Consider the following 22,320-nt stretch of genomic DNA (forward strand, 5'->3'; position numbering starts at 1 on the left):
GTTAGCACATTTTATATTTTATATTTTAAATAAAGATTTCCTTTTTGGGACGCCTGGGTGGCTCAGTCGGTTAAGTGTCCAACTTCAGCTCAGGTCATGATCTCATGATTCGTGAGTTTCAAGTCCTGTGTCAGGCTCTGTGCTGACAGCTCAGGGCCTGGAGCCTGTCTCCTCTCTTTCTCTGCCCCTCCCCTGCTTGCACTCTGCCTCTGTCTCAAAAATAAATAAAAAACATTAAAAAAAAAAAGATTTCCTTTTTAAGAAACTCAAAAGTATCAACTTCCTTTTTTCATTTACTACACTATGGACATTTTCTTATACTTCACACCCTTAAACATGCTAAAGCACATGATTTTTATCACCTGTCAATCATTTTTAGTATACTAAACAAAAATGTTATTAAAGAACATGATTTATAATGGTTTTATAGCTTTTGTTCATACAGTGGCATAATTTAATCATTTAAGGGTTCCTCATTTTTTCACATAATAAATAGCATTGTAATGAGCAAGTAATACACACCTGCACATATATTTATATGTATTTCCTTATAATAAATTCCTAAAGACTGAATTTTTGGGTAAAGGGTATTGAAGGATTCTATTACCACACTGCCCTCATGAATGGGATTAGCACCTTTGTAAGAAGAGGCCACAAAGTTAGCTAGCTCTCTTTCTACCACGTTAGGAAACAAGAGGACCCTAAAAAGGCTCTTCACCAGAACCCAGCCAGGCAGGCACCTTACCTAGGGCTTCTAGCCTCCAAAACTGTGAGGAATAAATTCTACTCTCTATAAACCCCCTGCCATTTATAATACCGTAAATTTATGGTACTTTGTCCTAGCAGCCTGAGTAACGTAGCCATTTAGAAAGTGCTATCAATTTATGCTCCCACCGAAAGCAGGAATTTGCCAACACTTGATTCTTTTTAAGATGACAGACCTATTAAAGCATGCAACCTATGATATTATTCTAATCTCTCAGACTTGTTTCATAAGCTCATTTCATAAGCTTAGACAAAAATTATTCTGGGAAACAATGCCTCTTATAGGAAGTAAATATTTACCTGTGGTTAAGCATTTTTTCCAGTTTTGATTTTTAACACATTTATCTCTGAAGTTAGTTAATTGAAATGATATGAATTGCATAAATTCATTTAAAAAAGAAGGTTATTCTTCTCTGTGTATATTTGCAATAAGAGATGTCTGAAAGATGACCATGGGTAAACTTGGTTTTGAGATACTGAGTTATTTTCTTTCTTTCTTTCTTTTTATTTTAAAATCTTTATTTTTGATTTTTAAAATTAAAGTTATTAAAATGTTTTCTTCTTTAAAAAAAAACTTTCTTCTTTGTATCTCTCTAGTATGGCTTGAAAATTAAAATATGAGCTAGCATTCATATAATGAAGCCATACTCTAAAAAGTATCACACATCAAAAATTATGGTTTTCAAAAGAAGAAAAAATTAAAATAAAATCCTACATGTTTATTTCTACAGTTATGATGGAGTAACTGGAACTGGGCTAGACCTTCTGCTGTAAATAACCATAAAACTGGGCAATATATATGAAATATCATTTTCAGATAGTAGGCAGCACAGGTTGTGATTCCTGAGAGAAGGGAAGGAAAGGTTCCTGAATGCCTTGGCCTCTCTGCTTGTGCCACAAGGAAGGGAAACCCAGAAAGAGTACAGAGATCTCATTGAATTAAGGAAACAGGACTTGGAAGTTTAAAGCTACTGATGGCACTGGAACTTAAGAAAGAAGGGAGCCATGGAGAGAAATAAGTTTCAGATATCCATAGAAAGATCTTCTAATTCTTTACCTGAAGACTAACCTGCATATGCACAATGCAAGACTCCATGAGGCCAAAGAATAAAATCTGGGGGAAAAATAACTACAGAATGTGAGCTGAACAACTGCTTGAGCTTGCAAAGGTCTGGGAGACATTATTCCTGGCAGGTGGAGTGGAGAGACTTCACTGAACATCACATGTATTTGAAAGAGACACCCCAGAAAGGCCATACCTCTATATCAGGACTAAGGTAGTCCTAGAATAAATAAAATCCTAAAAGACATAGATAAAGACAAAAAGAGAGAATTGTTAAAGCAGTCAGAGAAAAAGAAAAAAAAAGATGTATTATACCCAAAGAATAATGGTAAAAATGATCACTAACTTCTTTTTAAGTTTATTTATTTTGAGAGAGGGTGTATGCACATATGCATGCACAAGTGGGGGAGGGGCAGAGCGAGAGAGAGAGAGAGAGAGAGAGAGAGAGAGAATCCCAAGCAGGCTCCACGGTCTTCAGTGCAGAGCCCGAGTCGGGGGCTCAAACTCACTAACTGAGATCATGATCTGAACTGAAATCAAGAGTTAGACACTTAACTGACTAAGCCACCCAGGTACCCCTGATCACTAACTTATCAGAAAAGTTTAAGCTAGAAGATATTTAAATGATGGCTTTAAAGTGCTACAAGAGGGGAAAAAAAAGCTATCAACATAAAATTCTATACCCAGCATAAATATCCTTCAAAAATGAAGGCAAAAGAGAGTAAAGCAAGATCCAGAATTGTCTTCCTGCCATAAATGAGAAGAAAACTAGACCAAATATGAAACAACAGATAGTAGACAACATGCTGGATAGAAACATGATCCTGGAAAAAAGGGAAACAAATGAGGTGAGCTCAGCTCCCTGTGTGGAACTACAGCATAGACAAGGGGAGTCCAAATACAGCAATAGTCTCATGAGTTGAGGTGACAGATCTTGGAATTTGTGAAGTCTGAGAAAGCTAGAATTTGTAGAGCGTTATTACCACAAAGAAAGAAACTAACCATAAATGCTGCAAAAACCTGCAAAAAGGGTGTCCTTAAATTTCTGGCTAAATACCAATCCATGTACGTGTGGCATGAAAATCTATGAGGCTAGACAGGGAACAACGTCCGAAAAAATAACAAATACTGGGGAGCTCTAACCCAAATAACTCCCAGAGTTCGCACAGGGCTGGGACCATTCAGTTTCCATCAGCCCAGGGTTCATGTGATGAACACCTGAGGCAATCATGGGAGACACAAGAAGGGGCACGCCTCAGTGATGGGCTCAAACTACCCTACAATGAAAACTATTCTAGAACTGCCAAAACCTAAACCCAAAAAACCCTGAAAACCAAACTCAAAAGATCAAGTTAATCCACAAATAATTAACGGCCTGCCAGAACAAAACTTAATATTCAAGAAAAAGAAAAATCAAGACACTCAACATAACTCCATAACGAATTCCCAGACATAGAAAAAAATAAGAAATGACAACTTATAACCATGATCCAGAAGTGGCAGGGTTAATAACTTTTAAAACAAAGTTTAAAATAACTATTAAAAATAATCTAAAGGCTTAAAGGAAAACATGAACATACTGAAGAAAAGAGAAAAATTTCAACAGAGAAATGGCAATTATTTTCTAGAAAAACCAACAGAAATTCTAGAATGATACATATATGCACATATATATAGTAGATATATATCTGACATTAAAGATTAACTGGAAAGAAATAATAGCATAGTAGACAAAGGAGACTTAGAAAAAAATCAGTGTACTTGAAGACAGAACAGAAACTTTTCAAACTGAAAGAAAAGAAAAAAAGATTGGAAGAAAAATGAACAGAGTTTCAGTGACCTGTGAATATTAAGTGGCCAAACAAACACGTGTAGGACTAAAGTCTGAGGAGAAAAGAAACACTATGATCTTGAAGATAGATGGTTAAAAACTTCACAAATATGATGAAAACAGTACACCCACAAATTTAAGAAGCTCACTAAATCCCAAAGATAAAACCACACCAAAGAGCATCATAATAAGTTGCTGAAATCCAGGCACAGAGAAAAAAATCTTAGGAGCAATGAAAGGGTAAAGGCATATTATATCTAGGAAAACAAATATAAGAATCACCATAGAATTCTTGTCAGAAACTATGCAAATAAGATAGTAAAAGAACATTTTTAAAGTGCTAAAAGGAGAAAAAAAAACCCTGAAAACCTAGAATTCTATATCCACTAACAACAGCTTTCAAAATTGAAGGCAAAATAAGGGGAAGTGTAGCTGCAATGTAAGAAATGTAAAAGGAAATTTTGAAACAAAAGGAATATGGTACCTGATGCAAACTTGGATCTACACAAAGAAAAAGATATCTAAAGAAATGGTTAAAATGAAGATAGATATTAAACGCATTTTTCTTATTTTTAATTGCTCTAAAAGATAAGTGCCTGACAAAAGCAAAAACCAACAATGGGTTTAAAGCCCACATAAAATAAAAATGTGTGACCATGCTGGGTCACAAATCAGCCCATAACAAGTAAAAAATGATTGAGATCATACCTTGCATACTTCCAGACCACAATGCTATGAAACTCGAAATCAACCGCAAGAAAAATTTGGGAAGACCATGCGTAGTTGGGAGACTAAAGAACATCTTACTAGAGAATGAATGGGTTAACCAAAAATTAAAGAGCAAATGAAAAAGTACATGAAAGCCAATGAAAATGAAAACACAAAAGCCCCAAACCTTTGGGATGCAGCAAAGGCGGTCGTAAGACAGAAGTATATAGCAATCTAGGCCTTCCTTTAGAAGGAAGAAAGATCTCAAATATACAACCTAACCTTATACCTAAAAGAGCTGGAAAAAGAATGGCAAATAAAGCCCCAAACCAGTAGAAGAAGGGAAATAATAAAGATTAGAGCAGGAATCAATCATCTAGAAATAAAAAAACAAAACAAAACAAAAATAACAAAAACAGAACAGATCAATGAAATCAGGAGCTGGTTCTTTAAAAGAATTAACAAAACTGATAAACCCCTAGCCAGACTAATCAAAAAGAAAAAGGAAAGGACCCAAACAAAATCATGAATGAAAGAGGAGAGATCACAACCAATAAAGCAGAAATACAAACAATAATAAGGGAATATCATGAGCAATTATATGCCAACAAATTGGGCAATCTGGAAGAAATGGACAAATTCCTAGAAACATATAAACTACCAAAACTGAACCAGGAAAAAATGGAAAATTTGATGAGACCCATAACCAGTGAAGAAACAGAATTCAGTAATCAAAAAACTCCCAACAAACAAGAGTCTGGGGCCAGATGGCTTTCCAGGGGAATTCTACCAAACATTTAATGAAGAGTTAGCACCTATTCTTTTGAAGCTGTTCCAAAAAACAGAAATAGAGGGAAAACTTCCAAACTCATTCTAGGAGGCCAACATTACTTTGATTCCAAAACCAAACAAAGACCCCACTAAAAAGGAGAACATATAGACCATTTCCCTGATGAACATGGATGCAAAAATTCTCAACATACTAGCAAACCAGATCCAACAATACATAAGACAATTATTCACCATGATCAAGAGGGATTTATTTCTGGGATGCAGGGCTAGTTCAATATCTGCAAATCAATCAATGTGATATATCACATTAATAAAAGAAAAGGTAAGAACCACATGATCCTCTCAATAGATGCAGAAAAAACTTTTGACAAAATAGAACATCCTTTCTTAAGAACCTTCAAGAAAGTAGGACTAGAGGGATCATACTTCAAGATCATTAAGGCCATATATGAATGACACACTGCTAATATCATCCTCAATGGGGAAAAACTGAGAGCTTTCCCCTTTCTCCCTAAGGTCAAGAATATGATAAGGATGTCCACTCTCACCACAGTTATTCAACATAGTGTTGGAAGTCCTAGCCTCAGCAATCAGGCAGCACAAAGAAATAAAAGGCATCCAGATTGGCAAGAAGAAAGTCAAACTTTCACTCTTCTCAGACAAGAGGATACTCTATGTGGAAAAGCCAAAAGACTACACCAAAAAACTGCTACAACTGATCCATGAATTCAGCAAAGTCACAGGATATAAAATAAATGTACAGAAATTGGTTGCATTTCTATACACCAATAATGGAACAGCAGAAAGAGAAATCAAGGAATCAATCCCATTTACAATTGCACCAAAACCCACAAAATACCCAGGAATAAATCTAACCCAAGAGGTGAAAAATCTGTACACTAAAACTGACCACACACACACACACACACACACACACAATGAAAAACATTCCATGCTCATGGATTGGAAGAATACTGTTAAAAGGTCGATACTACCCAAAGCAATCTACATATTGAATGCAACCCCTATCAAAATAAACCAGCATTCTTCACAAAGCTAGAACAAACAATCCTAAAATTTGTATGGAGTCAGAAAAGACCCCAAATAACCAAAGCAATCCTGAAAAAGAAAACCAAAGCTAGAGGCATCACAATTCTGGACTTCAAGTTGTACTATAAATCTGTAATCATCAACACAGTACATTACTGGCACAAAAACAGACACACAGATCAATGGATCAGGACAGAGAACCCAGAAATGGCCCCACAAACGTTTGGCCAACTAATCTTTGACAAAGCAGGAAAGAATATCCAATAGAAAAAAGACAGCCTCTTCAGCACATGTTGTTGGGAAAAGAGGACAGCGACATGAAGAATGAACCTGGGCCACTTTCTTGGACCATAAACAAAAATAAGCTCAAAATGGATGCAAGACCTAAACATAAGACAGGAAGCCATCAAAATCCTAGAGAGAGAGAGCGGGCAAAAAGCTTTTTAACCTTGGCTGCAGCAAGTTCTTACTCAACATATCTCTGGAGGCAAGGGAAACAAAAGCAAAAATGAACTATTCAGAACTCATCAAGATAAAAAAAAAAGCTTCTGCACGGTGAAGGAAACCATCAGTAAAACTAAAAGGCAACCGATGGAATAGGAGAAGATATTTGCAAATGACATATTGGATAAAGCATTAGTATCCAAAATCTATAAAGAACTTATCAAACTCAACACCCAAAAAACAAATAATTCAGTGACGAAATGGGCAGAAGACAGGAACAGATACTTTTCCAAAGAAGACATCCATATGGCTAACAGACACGTGAAAAAATACTCAACATCACTCGTCATCAAGGAAATACAAATCAAAACCACAATGAGATACCACCTCACACCTGTCAGTACGGATAACATTAACAACGTAGGCAACGACAGATACTGGCATGGATGGAGAGAAAGAGGAACCCTTTTGCACTGCTGGTGGGAATGCAAACAGGTGCAGCCACTCTGAAAAACAGTATGCAGGTTCCTTAAAAAATTAAAACAGAACTACCTTATGACCCACTAATTGCGCTACTAGGTATTTATCCAAAGGATATAAATATGCTGATTCGAAGGGGCACATGCACCCCAGTATTTACAGCATCGCTACTGGCAACAGCCAAGTATGGAAAGAGCTCAAATGTTCATCAACTGATGAATGGATAAAGAAGATGTGGCACACATGTATGCAATGGAATACTACTCAGTTATCAAAAAGAATGAAACCTTGCCATTTGCAACAATGTAGCTGGAACTAGAATGTATTATGCTAAGTGAAATAGTCAGAGAAAGACAAATATCATATGATTTCACTCATGTGTGTGAAACAAAACAGATGAACATAGCAGAGGGAAGCAAAAATAATATAAAAGCAGAGAAGGAGACAAACCATAAAAGACTCTTAAATACAGAGAACAAACAGAGTTGCTGGGGGTGGGTGGGTGTGCTGAGTTGGGGGATGGGCTAAATGGGCAAGGGGCATTAAGAAGGACACTTGTTGGGATGAGCACTGGGTGTTATATGTAAGTGATGAATCACTAGATTCTATTCCTAGAAAAAAAATGTGTGACAAAGAAGCCTCCAAAACGAGAGGAATTGGGAGTATATCTTAATGTAAGATTTTTGCAGTATACATGAAATGGCATGTTATTTGATGGCAGACTGCTATTTTGGGGGGGCATTCTTTTTATTTTATTTTTTAAAATATAATTTATCATCAAGTTGGCTAACATACAGTGTGTACAGTGTGCTCTTGGTTTTAGGGGTAGATTCCTATGATCCATTGCTTTCATACAATACCCAGTACTCATCCCAACAAGCAGGGCAGACTATTATTAAAAAGAACCCACCTAAAAGCAAACAGAAAACCAAGGGGGAAAAAAAACATTCTACAATAAGACAGTACATTTTAATCCAATCATATCAATAATTTTATTAAATGTTAATGGTGTAAACTAGTAGTTGGCAAACTTTTTCTGTAAAGAACCAGATAGGGCACTGGGTGGCTCAGCTGGTTGAGTGTCTAACTCTTGACTTTGGCTCAGGTCATGATCTCATGGTTTGAGAGACTGAGCCCCATGTGGGGCTCCGTGCTGAGAGCGCACAGCCTGCTTGAGATTCTCTACTTCTATCTCCCCCTCTCTCCCCCTCCCTCAAAATAGATAAGAAAACAAAAAAACATAAAAAAAATTTTTAAAAACCCAGAAAATATTTTAGGCTTCAAGGACCATATGGTCTCTGTCCCAACTACTTAACCGTGACACCATAGCACAAAAGCAGCCACAAACAATATGTACACGAGCGGGCAAAGCTGTGTCCTGGTAAAACATTTACATAAACAGGTAACAGGCCAAATTTAATATGCTAGCCATAGTTTTGCCAACTCACAGTCTAAACATACCAAACTTATGAAGATGTTGTCAGACTAGATAAAAAAGCAAGACTCAACTACATGCTGTGCACCAAAAAACCACATTATATATAAATGACATAAACAGGTTAGAAGTAAGTGGATGGAAGAACATATGCCATGCAAACATTAATAAAAAAATATAATAAATTTCTAAATTTCAGAAATTTAGTATCAGACACAGAGACTTCAGAGAAAAAGAAGTTACCAGTGATAAAGAAGGTATTTCATGATGATTGAGGGGTCAATTCATCAACAACCTTAACAATCTTACGTGTGCTATAACAGACATAACAGTGCTTAAAATATGAAACAAATCTGACTGAACTGAAAGAAGAAACAGACAAATCCAAAATCAGAACAGACAGAACAAGTACAGAGAAAATTGGTAAAAATATAAGAAGATACAGAGATCAAAATAACTTAACTCACAGAACACGGCACCCAACAACAGAAGATACATTCTTCTCAGGTACACATTGAACCAAAATGCCAAAATACACCATATGCTGGGCCATAAAACAATTGAAAAGCTTAAATGCATTGAAATGTTTTTTTTAAGTTTTCAAAGTGTATTTATTTATTTTGAGAGAGAGAATCTCAAGCTGGCTCCACACTGTCAGTGCAGAGCCCGATGCAGGGCCTGAACCTGTGAACCATGAAATCATGCTGAGCTGAAATTAAGAGTGGGACACTTATCCAACCGAGCCACCCAAGTGCCCCTGCACTGAAATTATTAAGGGTATGTTCTATGACCAAAATGGCATTAAATGAAAACAGAGTAACACAATGACTGAAAAATCCCAAATATTTGGAAATTATTTGACAACACTCTTCAAAACAATCCATGGTTCAAACAAAAAATCACAAATGAAAATAGAAAATATTTTCAATGAAATGATAATGAAAATGTATGGCTTTAAAGGTTAATTTTTTTAAATAAATTTTTAAATCAATGATCAACCTAACTTAGATCAATGATCTAAGCTTTCACCTTAAAAGCTAAAACAAAGTATAACAAATTAACCCAAAGTAAGGAGGAGGGAAGGAATTAATGAAAGAGCACAACTCATGAGCTTAGAAAACAGATAAACCATAGAGAAAAAAATCAACAAAACCAAAAGTTGATTATTTGAAAGGACTGATAAAATTGTTAACTCCTAGCTAGACTAATCATAGGAGGAAAGGAGAAAATGCATCTAATATCAGGAACGAAAGAGGAGGGGACATTAGTACAGATGCTACTGACATTAAAAGAAAACACTGTTGCATAAAATGTGTATTTTCAAGCTGATAAATTTGATGTTAGGTGAAATGGACAAATGCCTCAAGATACAAATTACCAACAGAGGAGTAAAAAAGAAAAACAAAATCTCAATTATCTTATATTTATTCATTTAAAAATTGAATCCTTAATTAAGAACCTTCCCACAAAAAAATAAAAATAAAAAAATAAAAACCTCCAGGCCCAGATAGCTTCATTGGTGAATTCTATCAAACATTTAAGGAAGAGCATCAATTGTACTCAAACTCTTCCATAAAAGTAAAGAAGGGGAGACATTGTTGGTAGGAATATAAAATGGTAAACCCACCTTGGAAAACTGTTCAGTCAGTTTCTCATAATGTTAAACATCCATCCATCCTATAACCCAGCAGTTTTCACTGACAGGTATTCATTCATCCACAAGTAAAGAATATATGTGTCACGAAAGCCTTGTATAAGAATGCTCATAGGAGCTTTAGTCCTAATAGCTGAAGACTGGAAATAACTCTTTCCCCATAGTAATAACAGATAAATGATAGTATACCCATACAATGGAATGCGACTTAGCAACTGAAAGGAACTATTGTTCCATGTAACACGGACGAATCTACATTTTAAACAAGAGCTTCACAGAAATTTTATGCCCAAGAAAGTTTGAGAACCATTGCTATACAAGCGCGTACATGATAAGAAAGCAAAAAGGGAAAATATAAGAGATTTTATAAGAAAATATAAAGTAGTTTATAAATTAATCAGTGCCATATACACCATAAATTGTATGTAACAGTTGTCATTCTCCTTAGGTGCTTAATTGCTATTTCAATTGTCACAATAGTCCTCTGTTCATGTTCAGTTTTCTACTGATATGCTTCAAGGACTTCCAGTTCCAAATTTTAGTCTTTGATCCTCTAATTACCCTAATTTCTCATCAATTCCAACTTAAGCTATGCATTTTAGATAAGGAATCCTGTTGACCAATTTCTTTGCTTTTTTCTTTCTTTTTTTTTTCTTTTTTTTTTTCTTTGCTTTTTCCTTAATGTTCTCCTTCCTTGGTACAGTTTTTCCCACCTCTTAATAGTGTTATTCTTACTGTTTCCTGTACAGCCTTGACTTTCTACCTCCTTTCAAACGGAACCAAAAACTCATCTTTTCCACTAAGTGCTAAACCACCTCAGATTCTTTCCAAATTCCCTCAGCACTTGAAGATCTTGCTCCTAATAGATGGGCTATTTATTTTACAGAGTTTGGACACCTCCTCTTAATGACTCACCAACTCCATCCCCTGGCTTGGAGAGTAGAACCTTTGGAAGAGAATTGAAAAGATTACAGTTCTCTTCAAGGTTCTTTCTCTTGTGATGTTTTTACTTTTCCCTCTTGGAATGCATTCCATTTGCCAGAATCTTAAGCTCTGCAGTGCTAGAGGGGTGGGAGAGAAAGAGAGGCAAAGAGATGGTTGATTAGGACTCCTCTGGACTAGACTTTAAAGAAGGTGAAACAGGCTTCAGTATCTGTTCAAACTACCTCACCAGCCCAAAGGAGCAAACAAGACTCTAAAGGGAGTTTCAGTGAGGAGTAAGAAAGTGCATTTGTTATGAATTCCTTGGGTTGTATTGGATGGCCAGTGTACCGTAGTACACTGTTTCAAGGACACTAAATACTTCTGGCTTTCTGGCAGCAAATATTTTCTATGTATTCTTTGTAAGGCTATTTGTTGGTGGGGGGGAGGCTGACTGGGGGGGTGAAAGGTAAATATTAAAAAATGTCTACACTCTTGAACTAAATACCAGATTTGCAGTTACTTTTTGTTCTGCATAATTATTTAGGAATTATGGTCATTATGCACTTAATTTCACAGCTTCAACTCTAAACTTTTTGCCTTCCAAATCCAATCTATAAACCTGGCCATGCTCCTGAGCTAGACCTATATTTCCAGCTGTTATCTTGGTCATGGTATTACTTATCTAAAAAGTATAACTACTTACCTGAAAGCAAACCCAGGATTCTGCCCACCCCCCCTCAAACTTGCACATATTATTCAACTGCCAAGTCAAGATCCTTAGACTCATCTTCAGCTTCTATTGTTTCCAAATACTAACCAAGTCTGGAGGATTTAAACTCCTATATAATCTGTGAAATCAGTGCTCTTGTTTCTATCTCCACTACAAATTCCTTAATTCAGACCATCATAATCTCTTTCCTGAACTAGTGGAGAGCCTTAAATGGTATCTCTGCTTGTCATCTACCTATCAGAGGCCAGAGAGAATGCTCCATTCACTCGCCCTGCCAAATGCATTACTTGTTAAATAAATGTCTCCAATCTCTATTCCTCCAGATTATTCTCTTTATTACTGCTATAACCAACCAGTTTTCTACAACAGCAAACTGTTTGTGTCACTTCCCCAACCAAATAAAAATCCAAACTCCTCGTATGGTATATAAGACCACTAACAATTTGTTCCCATTCTACCTGGATTCTAATCTGATTTCCTAATTTTCTTTTGTACTCATTTTGACAGATCAAACTTCACCCTTCTCCTTAAACACACTATGTTCTTTCATTTTTAATGATCTAGAATAAATAGAAACTCAGTCCAGCTTACTTTATTTTTATGATCACCCTTATACTATTTAAAGCCATTAGCTAAACCTGTACAGAAGTAATGAGTGAAGAAATAATCAGAAGATACAGCCAACTCTCGGGGCGCCTGGGTGGCTTAGTCGGTTAAGCGTCCGACTTTAGCTTAGGTCATGATCTCGCGGTTCGTGGGTTCGAGCCCCGCGTCGGGCTCTGTGCTGACAGCCAGCTCAGAGCCTGGAGCCTATTTCAGAGTCTGTGTCTCCCTCTCTCTCTGGCCCTCCCCTGCTCACGCTGTCTCTCTCTCTCCTAGAAATAAAAATATTAAAAAAAAAAAAAAGAGGATACAGCCAACTTCTCAATTAGCTTATTTTCATAGCCTTACTAACATGGTCAGTGTAGACTCAATGGAAAAGTGAATAAAATGTTTCAACTACCTGCTTGGCTTCTTCCTTATGGCAACTTAAAGTTAAAACATCTTCAGTTACATCCTTTTCTTTTGATTGACAGGCATGAAGAGAACTAGAACTCCAATTTCTTCACATCTCTCCTTTTCCTTCATCTTTAATACTTCCTTTTCCCATTTCCGCTGTTTCTCCTCTGGTACTTTCCTCCCCCTGCTACCTAAGTTTTCACAACACCCTCTCTGTCTACCCTTCACAGGAACATCATTATTCTTCTATCACTCTTACTGGTAGAGAATCTAAAATTTTATGGAGTATTTTCACATATACTTACTCACTTTGTTCTTGCAACCTCATTTTTTGGATTCCAAAATCAACAAATATCAAGGATGTGTGCGTGGGGGTGGGGGGCGGGGGCGGTTTATACAGTGAAAATTAAAAGGAAACAAGGAAATCTCATTTAGAACGGAGTCGGGAGGCCAGCAGGGGGAGCCCTCACGCCCTACCCCTCTCGACAACTGGAGACTCAACAAGATGAGAGAGGACCTTGGAAGTCCGTACTCCTTTAGCTTTTACTATCCCAGCAGGAGGGGGCAACAGCCCAGCCAATGAGAACCTGTCACAACTCGGCCAATGAGAGGCCACTATACCTCCAACTCCTAGTTTAGTCCAATGAACTTTTTGTTTATAACAGACCTCCTACTTTCTGCCTTTCTCTATAAAAGAGAAGTCCTCTTCTTTGTTTTCCAGACTTGCTTGTAGTTTTGCCATAGCTTACTTGTCCTGGATTGCAATTCTGTTATTTCCAGATAAAATAACTGGCATTTTTATTTTGGGGGGTAAAATAACTGGCAGTTTTATTTCTAAGGTTAACAATATGTAGCAGATGCTGCCCATCTAAGTAAAATTTAAGATACTTTCTTATATTTTAACTCAAGTTTGAGGAAATCCCAGTTCAAAAAAGTTCAGTTATTCAAACATACTGCTATTCCTTCTGCCTAGAATTCCACAACCTCTCTTCACCTGCTCATCTCTCAGGACCCGTCTCAAGCCTTCCCCTGCTCCCAGAGCAAGACTATTATGACTATTTCAATGCTATCCTAATGTTTTTCATACCACTATTTCATACCACTAGAAAAATCCAGGTATCTGGACTCTTACTCTAGTGTCTTTTCTACCAAACAAGATTTTCCTTATTAAGTGATGTTACCCTATTAATGCCCATTAGTGACCCAACATTTTATAGTGAAGAGGAGAAACATTTTATGGATGGCCTGTGCTGATTTTCCAATCTCTAGAGTAAATCTGTAGACCAAACCACCCCTTACCTTTCCTTAAAAAAATCAGGAATTTAAGGAATGTCTCCAAATCCTCTCAAAATACATAGTTATCTCTCCCAAATGGTATCCAAAGCTGCCATAGCAAAGGAGTAAAACAGCATTTCATAAGCCCTAAATTAAACAATTATAAGTCTTCAAAGATGCCCTTAGTTATCTTGGGAAACACTTAGGATTAACAATCAAGAGATAAGGATCTTTGTCCTTCACACATTGGGTGACTTGGGAAAGTCACTTAACCTCCTTAAGTCAAATTTCCTTTTTGGATAAAACTGGATAATGCCACTTACCTTTCAGAATTAAGAGAAGTTAATGAAAAAAATGACAGCAAATCACTTAGCCTGGAACACAGTAAAGAGTCTAAAACTGGTAATCTCTTTCATAATTATTTTCATGTACATCATTTTTGTCTGCAGAACTATGCCCAATAACCCTCAATATGTTCCAGGACTTTGTGGCCCAGCAGCAAATACAAGAAATGCCACCAAAGAAGTTATCTCCATGACTTCTGGATCTCCTTCCTGGGTCACAACTCAGGTCCTGTAAATACCATTTGGAGTATCTCCTCCTAACTGCATTATCTTGTTCTCTGCCACATTGAAACTCATCAAAGGATGTTCCTGTAGCTTCTCCGTGTTGGCCTGGCTTTTAACTACCTGGGACAACACACAAAGTCAACTGCAAATCTGGCAACTTGCACTGCCAGTCTGTCTTTCAAATCATTTACAAAAATGTTAAATAAAATCGGTCCCAGCACTGATCACCTGACAGGTTATGAGGCTGGACTATTGTCTCATGTTATTAACCAGACTCAAAGACTAAATAATCAGATAAATAAGCTCCCCTTTGGCTACATGCATATTTTAACCCTTAAAAAATACCTAGACTTCTCCGAACAGTTTTTATTTAATGTCTAATAATTTATTCTCCAGCTTTAGGATATGTCACCAGTTTTCCTAATACAAAGACATGCTAATCTGCAGAACCCAGGACCTGTGTTAGGACTAACCTCTTATAAAAACCTGGTTTTCCTCCACATTTTTCTTTATCCAACCTCCAATTCTTAGCTCTCCTATCTCAAGCTTATATGAAGGCTTGAAGTTCAGTTCCCAAATTAATTCTGTTCCACCATTCTACCTTCCATGTTCCATTTTAAGTATATATATTATTTAAGAAATCTTCTATCCTTTTTAATGGCTTGAAATACAGTATATCAATACTTGATTACCACTCTAACTGAAGAATCTGCCCAGAATAGAAAGACCGAATATTATTCCTGCTATAGCAGTCTTCAAAGAAAATAAAGAAGTCATAATTTGAAGACAATTCCAGAGCAGACAGCCAAGTTCAAAAATGTTTTTTCAAATTATCTTCCTCACTGCTTCTTATTATCAGTTTTGATAAAGGTTATTGTATGACATCTCATCAAAGCAAAGGTAAATTTAATTTTGGTGTTAAACATAAGTAAAATGCTTATGACTATTATTAAAGAAACTGTGGAAATATATTCTTACTCTATTGTACTTGGCAATAACTGTCATTATGATTATGGTCTCAAGTCATTCCTTAGAATTTTTCACCTACAGGTACAGTAAAGGCAGGTAACTAAATCTCAGTTAAACTCAGATGTAAGTTCAGCCAACATTAACATGAATCAACAGCCTAACTAGTTACCCTTCAACTAGATTCAAAAGGCTTTTCCCATTACTCCCTAAAATAAGATACTTGGCTAATTCAGAAAAAGAATTTACTAAGTTGAGTAAATCAAATGATTCATATTTTCCCTTGGTCATTCTCTAACATCTACACTGAAGCTAAGAAAGTACTTTGCATGGTCCATAACTAATCAGTCCTTGTATCCATGAATTTTAAAAATGAATAACAGGCAATTCACAATACCATAATTATTTTTAGATGTATAAAGAAAACCGCAACTTAATAAAAAATTGAGCAATGGTTAGAGCATGGTATTTCTACTATCTTTTGAAACCATATTTAAAAAAAACATTTTATTCACATGATAGATTATGTAATAGATCTACAGAAAAGATCTGCATGTCTAAGTTCTACAAAATTCCTAAAAGCATTTCATGATTCCAAAAATGCCCAATAAATTATAATAATTACATAATCTTTATTATAACAGTTATCATAAAAAGGCATGTAGGAGTTGGTCATTCTCAGAATGTAACCTTGGAAGCTTCTGAAGGCTCCATGTAATGCATTATTTCCAACGAAAGGGATGACCCTTATATTTATCACCTGAAGTACCTACCAACAGAATGTCTGTCTGAGATCTGAAACAAAATAGTATGAATCTATCACTAACATAATAAAAATGCTTTTGAACTACACTTGTCTCTGATTTTAATCTCTAACCTGTAAAATGCACTCAATTCAATGAGACTCTACAAGAGCGCCTGGGTGGCTCAGTCACACACCCTACTTTGGCTCAGGTCGTGATCTCACGGTCCATGAGTTCGAGTCCCACGCCAGGCTGTGTGCTGACAGCTCAGAGCCTGGAGCCTGCTTCTGATTCTGTGTCTCCCTCTCTCTCTGTCCCTCCCGCATTCAAGCTCTGTCTCTGTCTCTCTCTCTCTCTCAAAAAACGAATAAACGTTAAAAATTTTTTCTTTAAAAAAAATGAGACTCTACAAATAAGGGCAATTAAAAATATGTGATATACATGTTTTAAATAATTGGAGTTAATGTTTAAAAAGAGGCATAAATAAAGGAGCCCATGTGTGACAGACAGTAAGAAGTTACATGCAGTGACAGGAGGCAAAGATGCATGAAAACTAAAGTTAAGGGGACTATAAGCAGAAGAGCTGCTCTAAAAGCAACAGAAGCACCTGACGGGGCAGAACCAAAGAACACACGGAAGAAGCCTACCACCGTCTTATAAAAAAACATTTGCTAAACCACGTGTTCATGACACTAATTAGACCTGGGTTATAGCAAAGAAAAAAGAACAAAATGCTAAAAAGTTGGAACCACACAAATTTTATCACTAAAACCTAACGGCATGATAAATGAAGTCATGAAAGCATTGAATGCAAAACAAAGTTCAATGATTTTCTTATGGTATCATTGACTGTAAAGAGTTGCAATTAATAATAGAGCTTAAAATTTCCTCACCTAAGCGTACCCAGGTAGCTTTCGGAACCCACTACATTTTCACTAGAATACCTACAAATCAGTTATCGGCATTTTGATTCTAGAATAATGTCACTGCAGTAAGGGTCTCCAAATGACATTTAGAAAAATGCACACTCTAACTTGATATGTATACCTAATTAAAGGTCCAAGATGAGCAGAAGGGGAAAACAAACATGAGGGCATCGTTTGCACTAAATGTCCCTTAAGACAATCACGTGATCGTGTATTAATCTAGGAATTTTTTGTAGTCTCAAAGTGACTTCGTTAATAGCAAAGAAACAAATGGGCATACAAGTGACTGTATACACCTAGTGAACCGTAAAGAATGGTGTCTATTCTCTGTACCCTTTGTACCCTTACTATGTGCTAAGGGAAGAAACACTTTTTATTCACTTATTTTTATTATTTTTATTTTTCTTTGCTGTCAAGTTAGCTAATGTACAGTGTAGTCTTGGCTTCAGGAGTAGATTCCCGTGATTCTTCATTGACACGCAACACTCAGTGCTCATCCCACCAGATGACCTCCTCAATGCCCGTCACCCATCGTCCCCACCCCACAGCCCCCCATCCCTATCAACCCGCAGTCTGTTCTCTGCATTGAAGAGTCTCTTACAGTTTGTTTCCCAACACTTTCTTTAAATGTATTTTGTTTAATATTTATTTTTATTTTTGAGAGAGAGAGAGCATGAGCAAGGGAGGGGCAGAGAGAGAGGAGGACAGAGGACCCTAAGTGGAGTCTGTGCTGACAGCAGTGACCCCCACACGAGGCTTGAACACGTTAACTGTGAGATCATGACCTGAACCGAAGTCGGACGCTCAACCGACTGAGCCACCCAGGCACCCCGGAAAGGAACACTTTTAATCCTCGCCACAATCCTATGAGGTAGGTACTTCTATGACCCTCACTCGCCATATGAGGAAACCTAGGTACACAGTGGTTAAATCACTTGCCAGACATCATAATGTTATTAAGTGGCTGAGACACAAAGCCAGTTTTTCTCTATTACAACTATGATACAAATTATGTTTGCATGATTATCATGTAACTCTATTACTGTTCTCATTTTTAAAGGCACTAAAATCCGTTTTAACACATCCCCCACACTTACTGAGAACAATTTTCATAAATTTACTTTTAAAATACAGGAGCCTGTTGAATTCTGAAAATCGCGTAAGCAATTTATTTTTAGCATAAAAATGACAGAACACTAACCTGTTCTAAGAAGTTCATCTAATATTTTAATCTAGATGACATGAGAGTTTGTCTCTTCCCAACGAGAGAGAAATATCAGCACTTCCACTAACAATGCAGCATATTGTTTAGGACTTTTCAATAAAAGCTCATCCAGTTTTACATTATTTCACGTATAAAAGTAGTCAACTCAAACTTCCCCATCCTTAAAAGAGAACATCACAAATAATCCAAAAATCATTTATAGCTGGTACTACAACTGTTTAGAAATAAACAAGGTGAATGTGATAATATAGAAAAATCCCGGACTAGAGTCCAGAGACTTGCCCACCCATCTTGGCTCTGTCACTAGTAATTTAGTCCCTTCCACTGCTCTGGCCCTTGCTTTCCTGATCTGTAAAATAATCATCTCCACAGTCTACTCTTCCAGCTTGAAAAGAAATGTGACTCCTGTACATATATCTTTTTTCCAAGCCTCCCATTCTCATTCTATTTAGTTATTATCATTACTTTGCTGGCATTCAACATTATTTTTCCTTGGTTCCACAAAAGGAGAAAACAACCCATTCTTGACTAAGGTGGTGAGGGAAAGCCTTCCCGACCACTAGTTTGCCATAGATGAGTCTCAAGGTGAATAATGTAGAAGCTATTATAATGCTAAAAGGTGTTAGGTTTCAATATTTTAGGCTACTGTTTGGTGTGCCAGTACATTCTCCCTAAGGACAAATAGTAAAATTCAAGGACAATAGGGAGAGAAATATGTACTTATCCATCAGTTATTGAAGAACTAAAAAGGTGCCAAGTGAAAATATTAATACTTTTTTGCAGAACATTTTTCTCTGATGAATTACATTACAGGCAACATATCATCTACAAATTTTCTTAAATATATTTAAGTACTCCATAAAAAAAAAGCTTTCCTTTTTTAAATTGCGAGGAATTAGTAAGATAACATACACATGGTTAAGAAAATATTTAAAAGATTAATGATCTAGCTGTGCGATTCTTAGCTTCCTCTTCTCAGTGACATGAAGAACCTCAAAGGAGTGCCGGAGGTAGATTCTGTGCCATTGCCTAACCCTGGCATGCATTTTCTATGTTCTCTACCCATTCTCAAGAGTGTTATGCAAATACAAGATTATAAAGATTAAGCATCTGACATTAATATTCCAACTGTTAGAAAGCTCAACCTGATTTTAGTATTGCTTTCTAAAGCTGCTAGCTTACCAAGTATCTTTCCAGTACAATACTTAAAGATGACCTTGTAAAGAAACCATTAAAAGCAAGGGAAAGAAAGCATGCGAATCACTTAATATTATCTTCTGGAATAAAATGAGTAGCAAATTCTAATAGTACAGTCCACTCTAAATGTTAAGTCAGGAAGAAGTAAGCCACCGCTGTAGAATGAGAGACCTGAAGAAAGGATTTTCAGCAGATGTAGAGGCGGCTCCAAGAATTTCAAGGGACACTTAAGAGCATTTCCAGCAAAGCTAGTAACTGGTAAAACATCAAACACATACATACATTTTGTAAATGAGGGATAACTGACAAGGTCCAGAAGCAAGCCTCCTCTTGGTTGGAATGCCAAAATAAAATGCCAAATATCACCCCACGAATCCAATCCCCCAGCCTTTCAAAGTTCGGAAACAAACCGACATGTGTACTTAAACTGCTTCTTAGCATCCTTCTTTAAATGCAACTCCCCCTCCAGAAAGTCAGTTCGCTTCAGCTACTTGCATGCCCAAATCTCAGCACCAAAGAATCGCAGGAGTCCAAGTAGTTGAAGGGTCTTCCAGCAGCCGCCTGCGCATCCCTTTCCACCTCGGGTTAAATCCCCGGAGGTGCTCGAGTCACTTCCCGCATCCAAGCTCCCCAGCTCCCTCTCTCATCTCCCAGTGGACCGCTTCTCGTTGACCTTGAAGACCCCTCCGATCGGAGCCTTAGAGCCCAAGTGACTTAGCCGGTAGCCCCTTCCCCGCAGCGCGCGTAACTGCCCCCAGAGTCGCTGGTGGCCTCTCACAACCCCGATCGCTAGCCCTGGACGACCCCCTTCCGCTTAGGCACCCCATATCCCTCCAACCAGAAAAACAATTCCTCAGAGATGCTTCGGGAGCCTACTAAGCACAAGCCCCCCACTACGCGTGGCGCGGTCTGCACCGGGCTCGCGGCCCGGACTCCCGGTCCCCCGCCCGCCGTCCTGCTCCCGGCCCGAGGGCCAGCGCTGCCTCTGCCCGGGGTGTGGAGGCGCCGGCCGGAGGCGGACTGTGCCGGCCGCGGGCACCAGGGGACCGGCAGGCGGATGCTAACGGTGGCGCGGGGGCCGGAGAGCGGGCGCGGGCCGGGCCGGGCGCGGGCCGCGGAGACACTCACCGGTCGCGGCGCGCGGAGCGGCCTCATTCAGGGGCACCTGCGGCCAGGCGGACGGGCCCGGACGGCGCAGTCACTGAGAGGGCGAGTCCGCCCGCTCGCCCGCCAGTCCAGTCCTATCCCCTCCGACTGCCCGATCGAGCGCAGTCTCGCTTCCTCAGGTCGGAGCCCGGGGACCCCAGCTCAGCCGGATGCCCCCGCCAGGCCCCCACCCCCTTCCCTGGCCGCCTCCCCCCTTCACCCTTTTCCCCTCCCCCCCTCCCCCCAACCCCCACCGGAATGGAAAATACCTCCCGGGGCGGGGGGCGGAGGGGGCACGCCTCTTTGAAGGGCAGCCTACCGTGACCAATAGCAGGCGGGGCTCTGGAGGGGCGGGATTCCTGACGGCCAATCCGGAGGCGTGTAGGTGAAGGCCGAAGGAGGGAGGCAGGGAGCGAGAGGGGGGCGGCCCGGGAGTCAGGGAGGTCCGGCCGCTTGGGTGCGCGCTATGCGCGGCTGCCATTTTGGAGTCGGGCAGCTGAGAAGGCGGCCGGTCCGGCCCAGGGGAAAGGGAGCAGCCAGTCAGGTAGGAAAGAGGTGGTCACATGGGTGTGAGAGGCGGGGTAAAGCGGGCTGCAGCCTGAGGCGGCGAGTCACGGGGGCTGCGGAGAGTCACGTGGTTGGAGAAGGGCCATCGGTGGGCTTGGGGGCGGAAGGTCAACCTCAGTTGGGAGAGGGAAGAAAGCTTTGTCCCTGGTTTCAACCCTATGAGGGAAAAGGGAAGGCAAAATGATGAATGGAGGCCATGGATGCCGGCTCAGAAAATGTGAATGAATCTCCCTATCTCCCTTCAGCATGGAGCCACTAAGTTACTAAATTCCACGGAAAACTGGGCACTCGTTTGATTCAAGAAGTCCCATCCCTGCCCCCCTAAGTCACAAACATGACTCCCAGATCTCTTGGAGGGGTGATTATCCTCCACTCTTTGCACTTTTTATGGAAGGGCCCCCGCCCTAGAAATGGCTGAAAGGGTAGAAGCATAGTTGAGGCATTGTCACGCCAGCAGGACTCTACATCTGGCGTTTTAGAAACCGTGTCGTCATTCACAAATTTACTAGCCACTTCTGTGTTGAACATAACCAGGATCATGTTCCAACGCCTCCGAACTTGCATAAAAACAAAACAAACAGAACAAAACAAAACACAACTTGCCCATGAGCCCCTGTCTAGCTTTCACCATTATTTCAATTCATGCCTCAAGTACAGGCTAAATTAAACTCCCTACTAGTCCACTGAAAGTGCTCCTCTTAAGGCTACGGGTGACATCCATATGACCCAGCTCAAGGGTCACTTTTTCTTTTTTTTTTTTTACAAATAGTTTATTGTCAAATTAGTTTCCACAACAAGGGTCACTTTTTCATACTTATTGGATCTCTAGTG

At 38.8% G+C, this 22,320-nt stretch overlaps 1 protein-coding gene across 2 annotated transcripts in view; it reads right to left on the reverse strand.

Annotated features, from left to right (window-relative positions):
- SOCS5 (suppressor of cytokine signaling 5) overlaps nucleotides 1–21,820 on the reverse strand; it is a 66,503-nt gene extending 44,683 nt beyond the window's left edge. Inside the window, exon 1 of one of the 2 annotated variants that reach the window (XM_039245935.1) lies at nucleotides 21,242–21,820. The gene's annotated coding sequence lies outside the window, so the exon portion shown is untranslated. Of the gene's footprint in view, nucleotides 1–20,904; nucleotides 21,096–21,241 lie in introns of those variants that run through there. The other variant, XM_039245934.1, reaches the window with a different exon arrangement.
- Between the last annotated feature and the right edge of the window lie 500 nt (nucleotides 21,821–22,320).

The sequence above is a fragment of the Hyaena hyaena genome, unplaced genomic scaffold (assembly GCF_003009895.1).
Source record: "Hyaena hyaena isolate Hyena2069 unplaced genomic scaffold, ASM300989v1 scaffold_274, whole genome shotgun sequence".
Lineage (NCBI taxonomy): Eukaryota > Metazoa > Chordata > Mammalia > Carnivora > Hyaenidae > Hyaena > Hyaena hyaena.